At 41.0% G+C, this 10,187-nt stretch overlaps 1 protein-coding gene across 6 annotated transcripts in view; it reads right to left on the bottom strand.

Moving 5' to 3' along the window:
* The window catches only part of Prlr (prolactin receptor), a 175,270-nt gene that overhangs the window by 41,587 nt on the left and 123,496 nt on the right, over positions 1–10,187 (bottom strand). The window lies entirely within an intron of this gene.

Raw genomic sequence — 10,187 nt, 5'->3', positions numbered from 1 at the left:
ATTGTTCTTGAGTTCTCAGTCAGGGCCATTATTATAAATAAGGAAGCCTTGCGGACATCATAATGCTCACTCACATTGGTTCTTCACTCTAAGTAGTTGGTCTGCTACCCATCATCCTTTCTGCCCATCAACCTAATTTACCTTTCTAATATCTTTCTTGCCTACCCCCATAAAAGAAAACCTTCATGTTTCACAAACTAATACAAATACACCCATCTATTCAGGTATTAAGCGACATTAGGCCTTTCGTTTGGACTCCTCTGCTCATTGGATCACCTCACCTGCCCTAGGTACTAAATGACCAGAGGCCGAAATAACTGGGAAAGAATCCCATGTATGCCCATTGATTCTCAGTTTGACTTTTCTTTCCAAAACAGAATGCTAGTATTTAATTTGGAAAACAAGAGACATAATCTTCTCAGGATGGGGAGAAGAACAGAAGGGATTAGCTGTTTCATACCACGATGAAGATTAACATTGTTGTTATGTATGCTGGATTTCGGAGCAATAGCCCCAGCTAGGAATAAGTACTCAGCATTTGGTTTATTAAAATGAATCCAGTGCAAAGATACACACATCATATTGTGGCAATTTATCAGCAATTAGATTTCCCAGATCTGTCTCCCTGTGCAGGGCCTACCCAAGTCAACTCCCATTTGCACATGTGTTTGGTGATTTAGCTAGATCACCACGGCGGAGCTAAGGCTATTAGAAACAGTTAGGGAGACGTTTTCAAACACCCACTTCTGACTACTATGCCCTGCTTTCTTCCTGCTTCAAAAACCCAAGAGGTGGCTGAGAAGCCAAGGTGCTGCATGCATGCATGTGCTATGCAAGCAGACAGCTGCATCCTATAAGAAACAGTCAAATTAGCAGGAGGGCATGGCCCAAATGCAAGCTGGTTCAGGTTGGTACTGCGTAAGGGTAGTTTCATGGGAAGATCTGTCTTCAAAACTAGCGGGGGCAAATTACAGTTCAGGGCTGTCTGCACCTCTGCACCGGAGTCACTGTAACACCAGATGCTGACCTCTAGCTGGAGGCTTCGCTTCCAAGACCAGTGACTCCAACTCTGCTTGCTCGCTCCCCAAAGTCCCAGCAGTATCTTTTCTGTGACAAAGACTTGTTTTTACTCAGCTTTTTTTTTTTTTTTCTTAAAGGAAAGGAGAGGAACTGGGTGAGTGTTAATTCTTCCTGGCCAGGCCACAATCTGGACAGATGTTGAAAAATCCAGGTTGACCTGATTTTCAGAGGAGCCAGTCTCTCATGGAATCATCTGTCAATAAATGTCTGCAGAAATGCCATGGATTGGATATGATGTTTTGCAGCTAGCTCACTAAGCCACTCCACAGGCTCCAGTGGATTTCAAGCCACTAGCAGTAGAGTTTCACTACTAGTGTGTGGGGGTTCCCGTTCCTACGCCGTGTCCCTGGGGATTCTGAAGATTCCTGGGCTCTCCCTAGTCACAGCTTCTGCATCTGCAGCTTCACCAGAACTAGACTGAACACATTTGGAAAGCATTTGCATCATTACTAAACATGACATCTTGTCATTCCTTAAATAGCACAGAATAACTGAATATACCATTTATACTATATTAGGTAGTCTAAGTAGTCGAGGGATGGTTTAAAGTATATGGGAGGATGTGCATAGGTTATGTCTACACATTATGATATTTTATGCAAGAGATGTGAATATTTGCTCATTGGTATCTGCAGGAGTTTGAACCTAAACCTACCTATAGCTGATTTTCCTCTTCTTTTTTTCTTCCACTCTTCCCACCCTCTCTTACCCTCCCCTTTTGTTCTCCTCCTTTTTCCTCTCACTGCTCCTCCTCCTCCTGGAAGCACGTTTTAAACCTAGTGCCTCATATATGCTAAGAAAGTACTCCATCACTGAGTTGCTGCTCCTCTCCACTCCTCCACTTCTGTTTTGGAAGGCGCACAGATAGTCTTGCTAAGCTGACTTATTGGCCTTGAGTTCATTCTGTATCCAAGCAAGCCTTCAACTTGTAATCTTTGAGCTTTAAAATGCTTCCTCAATAGCTAAGATTTAAGGCCTTTAGCACCTAGACTGTATCTCCCTGGATACTGGAAGATGTAGCAAGAGTTAAGGACCCTTGATGGGTCCTTAACACAAGATGCTGCTAAATACATATAAGCCTCCACTATTAGATCCCACTGACAGAAGAGGAAACTGAGGTTGAAGGAGGTTACTGATTGATCACCATTACATGGGCAAGCAGCAACACAGAAACACTGAATTTAGTCTTTAGATTCTGACTCAACGTCAAAAGTAAAATGTTCAGCTTTGTAATTGCCATATATAAAGACCTCATACCCATCATATTTTATTCTTACAATAGTCTTTTACAGAATCAGAGAAGCAATTATTGTTATTTTTATTATTATGCCCATCCTATCATTCTCATGCCAAAGATGAGGACACAGATGTTCAAAAGGGTAAGAGGTATACACATCAACGACCTTATCTCACAGCTGTGGTGATAAAATATGAGAGCCTTGTGTTGGACACACTGTACACCATGCACCGCTTGGTTCATTTGCTTAGCTCTGTGACAATCCTGAAGTATAGGTACTATTAGTATTCTCATCTCAGAGATGAGGATGCTGAAGCCCAGAGATGTTCCATTAATTGTCTGAGATCACACAGTTAGTGAGAAAAGAGGATCTTAGCAGTTGCACTTCATACTTTCCACTTAAGCTGTTGATGAAAGACCAATAATCCTACTTTTAAGGAGCCCCATCCCAGAAGCACAAAATAGTACCTGTCATGAGAGCTGGGAACAGGTAAGATGGCCTTGGATCATTGTTCCTAAATTTTCCAAGGCTGTCATCCCTCTCTTTTGTTTGTTTATATTTTTGGCTTTTGTTTTTTCCTGGACAGGGTTTCTCTGTGTAAAAGCCCTGGCTGTTCTGAAACTCACTTTGTAGACCAGGCTGGCCTTGAATTCACTGTGATCCGTCTGTCTTTGCCTTCCGAGTGCTGGGATTAAAGGCATGTGCCACAACCACCCAGCTGTCATCACTCTTTTTGATAATGGTCTCAGTGCTCAAATCCACTATCCAGATCTGGCTCTAATGCTGGGTGCTGTGGGAGGCCTATGGCATTTCTTCTATAGTAGTAGATATCCTAGCGGCATTGCCTCTAGAGACTATTCTAGATACACCATCTTTTTGATGTAATATGTCTCTGGATGTGGGGCCTAGGAAAGGGCATTTCAAACATGCAATTCCATGACTGTCATTCAAGCTGAAATTTGAAAGCTTTAGTTAAAGTTAAAAAAAGGGAAAGGAAGACAATGTGAAGGGTATAGAGGGGCTGTCTTGTTGTCTCTTTGTGGGAAATATCACATTTAAGGCTTTGATGGAGGTCAGCTGGCGATGAGCTGATTGGATTACAGTCCCTAAAAATTTTCTTATTCCCAGTCACTGTGAAACATTTATCATTATAAGACAAACTCGGGCATTATGTTGCAAAGGGACACTACTCAATCCCACAATTATCGACTCATCCATTTGAAAGGCCGTGGCTAATGAGATGTGAACCATTGTGGCTACTTCGGCTGCATCTGTCCATCCAGAAACAGCTGCGGAACATGGCTTAGATTTTCTTTGTCTAAGTCGCAGAGCTATAGGATTGTATCAGATAGTGGCTACATCCTTACAGCACTCAGAAGCCAATCCCAGAAGCACCGTGGCCAGCATTCTGCCTCTTGCCAAGTGCTTAAACAATGAATGTTGCTTCAAGTCACAAAAATGTCACTGTTGTTTGTTACTATAGAAAACCTAACTACCAAGGACCACGTAGTAGGAGGAAGACATATGCTTTACCAGATTATGTAAAGGAGAGTCTTCTTGAGAGAGACAGATTTAATTAAACACAAAACAAGCTTAGATTTCATTAAAAAATAAATTATTGCCAGTAACAAGCTTATCTATTTATGTATGGCTCTTAGTTTCTAGAAACATGCTTGGAAGCAAAGGGGAAATTTCAAACAAAAATAAAAAGATTAATTACTGGTTTACTGCTTCTTTGGCTGCCTGCTTAAGATTTTTGAAGTTTTGAATCATGGTGTTTGGGATCTGAAAGGAAACCCAGGACTTGAAAGGATCTGGTCCAGTTTCACACCTACACATGAACAGAGTGAGGTCAAGTTCTCCGCTCTTAAGACCACTGTGTGACCTTGAGTAACCCATGAATCCCCTTGAGCCTCATTGGCCTCAGCTGTAAGGTACAATGGTCATAGTAGCTCTACCAGCCTTGCCGTGTGTGGGAAGCTAGCTAATAAAGTAGTAACTGTCATGAAGTATCAAGCATCTGATGGGAAAATCTTCAGAGCCTTGAGGATGGGCTGTATCCACATTTGAGAAAGCTAGTTAAGTCCAATGAGAAATTATGGAGAATGTGTCAAAAATCTCTCTTCTTTCTACTTCCTGCTTTTCTTTACCACTTCAGTCAGGATGCTAAGAGTACGTCACAGAATAAGGAAAAGGGTCCAGCACCCATTTCAGCTGGAGCCTCCTTTCCTTTCCCTCCACAGCTTATGTTGTCTTTATTAGTCATCCTGTAGTTAGATGATTGACCCGTGGGCTCTGAAACTGGGGAGAAAAGCTACACTTTCAGTCCAGTCTTGACTTTTAAAACTTTCATATATTCTTCCCCCACCACTCCACCATCTCTGTCTGTAGGGTCCTTTCTCTCTCCTCACCCACAGGAAATGAAGCGGTGGATTTTGTGGTGGTCCTAAGAGCTCATTCAGTAGAAGGGAGGCTCTTGATTTCCTCTCTGAACCCACGAAACTTCACAGGGATGAGAAGTAGTGACCTAGTTCTCAAGCTTTGGAGCTACAGGCTGAGCATTGAAAATGCCTGATTTTTGCTCAGCCTGGCTGATTTATGGATAATCTAGAGCCAGCTATCACGGCCAACTTTGGACATCAACTACTGCATTTAATCAAACAGAAGAGTTATGAGCAGATGGAAACCTCTGATTCCCTGTTTGCTGACACAGAGCCATCTTGAACACTACCATCAAAGTCATTTTGTTCAGCTCCTGTACTGTCCAACCTGTCTCTTTGCACACATTTTCGAGGTGCCATAACACTTGCAGAAATGCTTAATTGCTTTTAATGTGTTTTTCCCCACCTTAGTAATGTTTGGGATTGAAGCTAGAACCTCAGGAATTTGAGGCGAGCAGCCCACCACTGAGTTACAAACTCAGCCTGACTCACTTACAAAAAGCCACATAAACCATAATATTTTTACACTTTTCTCCCATTCTCAGATCCACAGGGAGGAAAATAACATGTACTCTTGCGCCAGGGAATTCTTTCTCCCTGTGAAGATGCTCTTCAAATTACTGCGGACTTCTCCAATACCATTTCATGTATATTAGCTTGAACTCAAGGACAGACAGATTAAAGTGTACAAGATTTGGCTACAGGGAAGTTGGCTAATAGCCAAAACAAAAATGTTAGTTATTGGAAATTGAGGAAATGTGAGGGCTATCACAAACAGGCAAAAATTCAATTGCTTAGTCTTCAAATGAAACAAAATTATGGTCCTTATCCAAGTCCTTTTATATTTTGTCCATTGTTTTTTCAATGAAAACATGCCCAGGGGGAGTACATATGTCTAATTTTCTAAAACATGCCACCAATAAAAATATCATTTTAATCAATCAGATACACATGTAAAAAATCACTCACTTCTTAATTAGGACAGTGAGGTCATTTGCAAACTTAACAGTTACAGTGAGACAAGATGCTGTAGTTACAGAATACTACATAGAAAAGAAGTACAGACCAAAGAAGTTTTGCTTAAACCAAACACCTAGGACTTGAGGATCCTCAGTGCCTACACATATTCTTGTTAGCTCTCTTTTCTTCTTCTCTCCACCTCCCCATCTTTCATTGTTTTTTTTCCCTTAAAATTTTAATTTAATAGCTAATAGCTGTGTTTTTGCTACACAACCCTCTTCTAGTAAGCCTTCTATCTGTGGTTGCTTTTGTTTCATGAAGTCAGAAACCTACTACGAAAATTCAAGTTTAGAAAGTTGAAGCAACTTAAACAATGGCAAGGAGTTGCAAGGGAGGATAGAGGAATTTTCCACCAGCCTTGCAAATGAACAGGTTTTGTTACATCTATTTTTTCCCAAATGTCTATTTGGTTTGCTCTCTGGATCTCATACACATTCCAGATAGTTGAGCTGCTTATCTGAGCTTTAAATAGTGGTACAAGGTAAAAGCAAGAAAACAGGCCCCATGCCCAAGAGAAGTCAGCCAAGACAAACTGGACTCCTTATTTTTCTTTTGAGAGAGAGGGGAGGAGAAGCAGAGAGAGAGAGAGAGATGGCTAGGGAGGTAGGAAGGTTGGGGGATATCTGAGAGGAACTAGAAGAGGGAAATAAATATGATCAAAATATATTATATGAAAACATCCAGGAAGAAATGAAAACATTTTAAAGAGAAAGCATCAATTAGAAAAGTTGATCATGCTTAATACTTAACATTGAAGTGTGACTCTCAGTTATAGAAGGATACTTCTCTGCATCTCTATATTTCTTAAATCCTCCATGATACTGATGTTTATCAAGGAAATTGAAACTGCAGCTTCCAATTTACTAGTAAGCCTCCCCAGGCCAATGAAGGAGAACAGGCCTATGCAAACATCCACACACTTTCCTCTGATAACAATGACTGGGCAAATCTCAGCAAATCATTCTTGCTCTTTGCTTTGACAGAGTAAAATGAGTGCTTGTTTGCAGAGCATTTAACCCATGCTGCCCCTTAGGGCCCCCACGTTCTGAAACTATGAAACGGTTAATGGTTTGGGACGTCAATTCTAAAAGGTTAGTCCAGTTTTCCTTCTTTCTACAAACACTTCTCTTGGGCATTTATTCACAATGATTTCCATCTGTAACCTGGCAGGCACCTAGTGCTGTCGTGCCACGCTTGTCAGCTCAGTTTTAGAAACAGGAATTGATTTTAATATTATGAAATCAACGTGATTTGGGAAAAAAGGGCTGCTTTGATGATATTCTTATCTCTATCAATGGCCAATTTATTTAAAGTCAAGATATAACATCTCGGGGTGCTTTTCCTAGGTGTGTTTAAGTGGCAAGGCTTATTCATACCCGAGTGTGTGGAACAAACTTCCGAATGCCTTTTATGGTCCAAAAGATGACATTAGAATCCACATTTTTAAAAATCTGAAATTGTAGGTTCATGTGCTAGGCACATGGTGCCTTAGGGGCCCAACAAATTAGTATGTGAAGAGAAGCAGGCCATGGTCACTATGTACCCTGTACAGTTCAGATGAAAGACTTCTAGCTTTAGCACCAACGTTCTGAGAACATGGTAGTGTTTAACTTAGAAAGGAATGGAGGAGGAGTGTTGAAATGTCCCAGCTTCTCATAGGTGGTCTTTGTTCTCACCCTCCACCTGTCTGGAGACTACACTCAGTCCTTTGTCCCTCCAAGAATTAATAAGAACAAGGGTATTGTAGTTTAACAGGATGAGGGGTTTCCTAGTCACTACATGTCAGACACTTGACCAAATTTCTTATTAAGCATCTGTCTTCTTCCTTCAACAGTTGCTATATTTGTTCCCTTTATTATCCCTCAGACCTCCCTAAGTTCCTGCCTCCCGCTACGGCTCCAGACAGTTGTGTAGGTAGCCTCTGCTTTTACAGCTAATTCTCCAAAAGGCCACACTGATTGGTAGCCAGGGCATACCACTGAGATCCTACTAATTCTATATGTAGCCTGTTAAAATAAGTCTTTGCCCACAAACATGTCTCTTTTTTCTCTCCAGAAATCCCGTTACTAGAAAATGTGACATCTCCATAGTATTTTAGAGGCAGCAAAGCTGGGTGCACTGTTGCCCAATGGAGAGGCCAGATACCTCTTCCTTCTCTGGTTCCGTTCTCGTTCAGGCAGACACTCTTGGTCTTATAGAACTGGTATACATAGTAGTACTGATAATGATTTTCAACTTATCTTTCTGCAGTTTCATATCCCCACAGCCCTTCAGGCAAGACTAGAAGCTTAGTGATTCAGTGTGTGTGTGTGTGTGTGTGTGTGTGTGTGTGTGTGTCTCATATTTAAAACAAAGCTCTCTATATGGGTACTCATTAAATGGTTCTGAAGAAATGAACTGTATTGAGTGCTTGCTGAATGTAGAAAGGGAAGATGGCAAAGATTTTGTGCTTTTAAAAAGCTATTAAGGTTGCGATATTTGGCCCAAGATGGCATATCTTCTACTTGGGTGGTTCAAAAATAGATAGTAAAAGCATTGCTTGTTTTAATGGAGCTTTTAGTTTTCAAAATATTTTCATATAAAATATTTTATTTTATCCCTTTTTTGCCAATCCTGGGGGATTTCAAAATGTTATCACTGAGTGTATAAATGCATTTAAACTAGTACCTTGTCTTTTGATTGAAAATCGGTTTGTCTTTTCTCATAATATGTTAAAAGTCTCAAGAACATTACATATACAATGAATCAGAAAGTACACTTCAGAAATCTATCTTGAATTTATACAGAAGTGTATCCCAAATCTAAATACGCAAAACATCTCTTGAATAAATAGATTCCTCCTCCCCAGTGTGATTTATAAAAACAAATTATTAGAAAACAATTAAAACACCAGAATCTAAAGGACTGCTTAATTAGATCATAGACAAGAGTGGATATTATTTTACCCTTGACATGATGGTGATTAAAATTTCAATAATTTTCTAAGGTGAAATACAGCAATAACTGGGCACATGAAATAGACATACCTGATCCTAATTCTGACATGTGCTTCTGCACAGGTGCGCAGACGCTAGCCATAAATCACATTCATGCCAACACAGTGACAACAATTCCCTTTGGGAGGAAGGATTACTCTAAAGCAGGTAATCTTACAATGTAACAAAATAAGAAGTGACCACTTTTGTGATTGAGGAGACATATTTCAACAACAGGATTAACTCAACAACATCATCCTCAACAACACAGCAACAGCAATAATAACAACCCAAATCTCACCAATGAAAGCCCGGTAAACAGAGGCTACTTTAGAGACATGAGTCCCATATCCCTGGCATTAAGTTTAGCAGTGCCTGTTGACCAACCTCCACCTATCATCTTTGTAGCTGAGCTGTGCCTGTTTCTTGGGCTATAGTGAAGGATTTCAACAGCTCTCTCACCCACTGGCTGCTCTGTCGTTTTTTAAGACTCACTTCCACTTTTCCGAACTCCTTTACTGTGTCTGAATACATTTAAAACACCCTGGGGAAACCAGCCGTTATTTGCCATTCAGCTCTGACAAGGAGATGAAAGGCAATTTTATAGCAAATGTCTTCTTCAGGCCCCTGAGAAGAGCCAGGTCATCTTATTCAGAGAAATCCAGCAAGTTCAGTTGTGCTCTTGGTCTGAGATGCTGTGTGAAAATTTTTGTCCTGCTCCTCAGCTTCTGCTAGGGCTTGTGATGCAAAGCAATAGGCACTGGAAGTCTGCAGGCCACTGATGGGAAGAACACAGGCAAGGCCAAGAATGCAGAAAATTTGCACATCTCTCCCATCTCATGATGCTCAGGACCAGTCCCAAAGTCAACCCTCCTCCCTGTGCTCCCCTTAGGAGCACACTCCGTCTCTACTTCACCGAGTCACCTCCTGTCACCCCTGAACAGGGTGTTCTTTTAGGCTGACTTCTGCACTCAAACATCTGGGCTATTTATCTGTCAAGATAACTGCCTGTTTCTCTTGCTTTTTTTCCTCTTCTCCCAGTTCCATTTTGTTCAGCTCCCTTTAGAGTTCTCTTAGCAGAAAAGGTACCAATCCAACCAGAGAGGTAACAGCTAAATATGGGGCTAGTTATAGGAGTAGAGCAAAAAATACTTCCATTCCAAAGAACTTCCAAGATACATTCATTGAATAGAGATGGAAAGATGTGAAGAAAGATTCAATTGTGTGTGTGCGGGCAGGTTAGAAAACAGGTAAACTGACCCATTTTAGTGATTGTAATGTACAGCTATCCATCCATTCATTCATCCATCTTACCCACCCACCCATCCATCCATCCATCCATCCATCCATCCATTGATCCACCTACCCACCCACCATCCATCATCCATCCATCCATCCATCCATCCATCCATCCATCCATCCATCGATCCATC

The sequence above is a fragment of the Microtus ochrogaster genome, chromosome 19, assembly GCF_000317375.1.
Source record: "Microtus ochrogaster isolate Prairie Vole_2 chromosome 19, MicOch1.0, whole genome shotgun sequence".
Taxonomy (NCBI): Eukaryota; Metazoa; Chordata; class Mammalia; order Rodentia; family Cricetidae; genus Microtus; species Microtus ochrogaster.
Note: the sequence above shows the minus strand (reverse complement) of the source record. Positions and strands in the feature narration are given on the sequence as shown.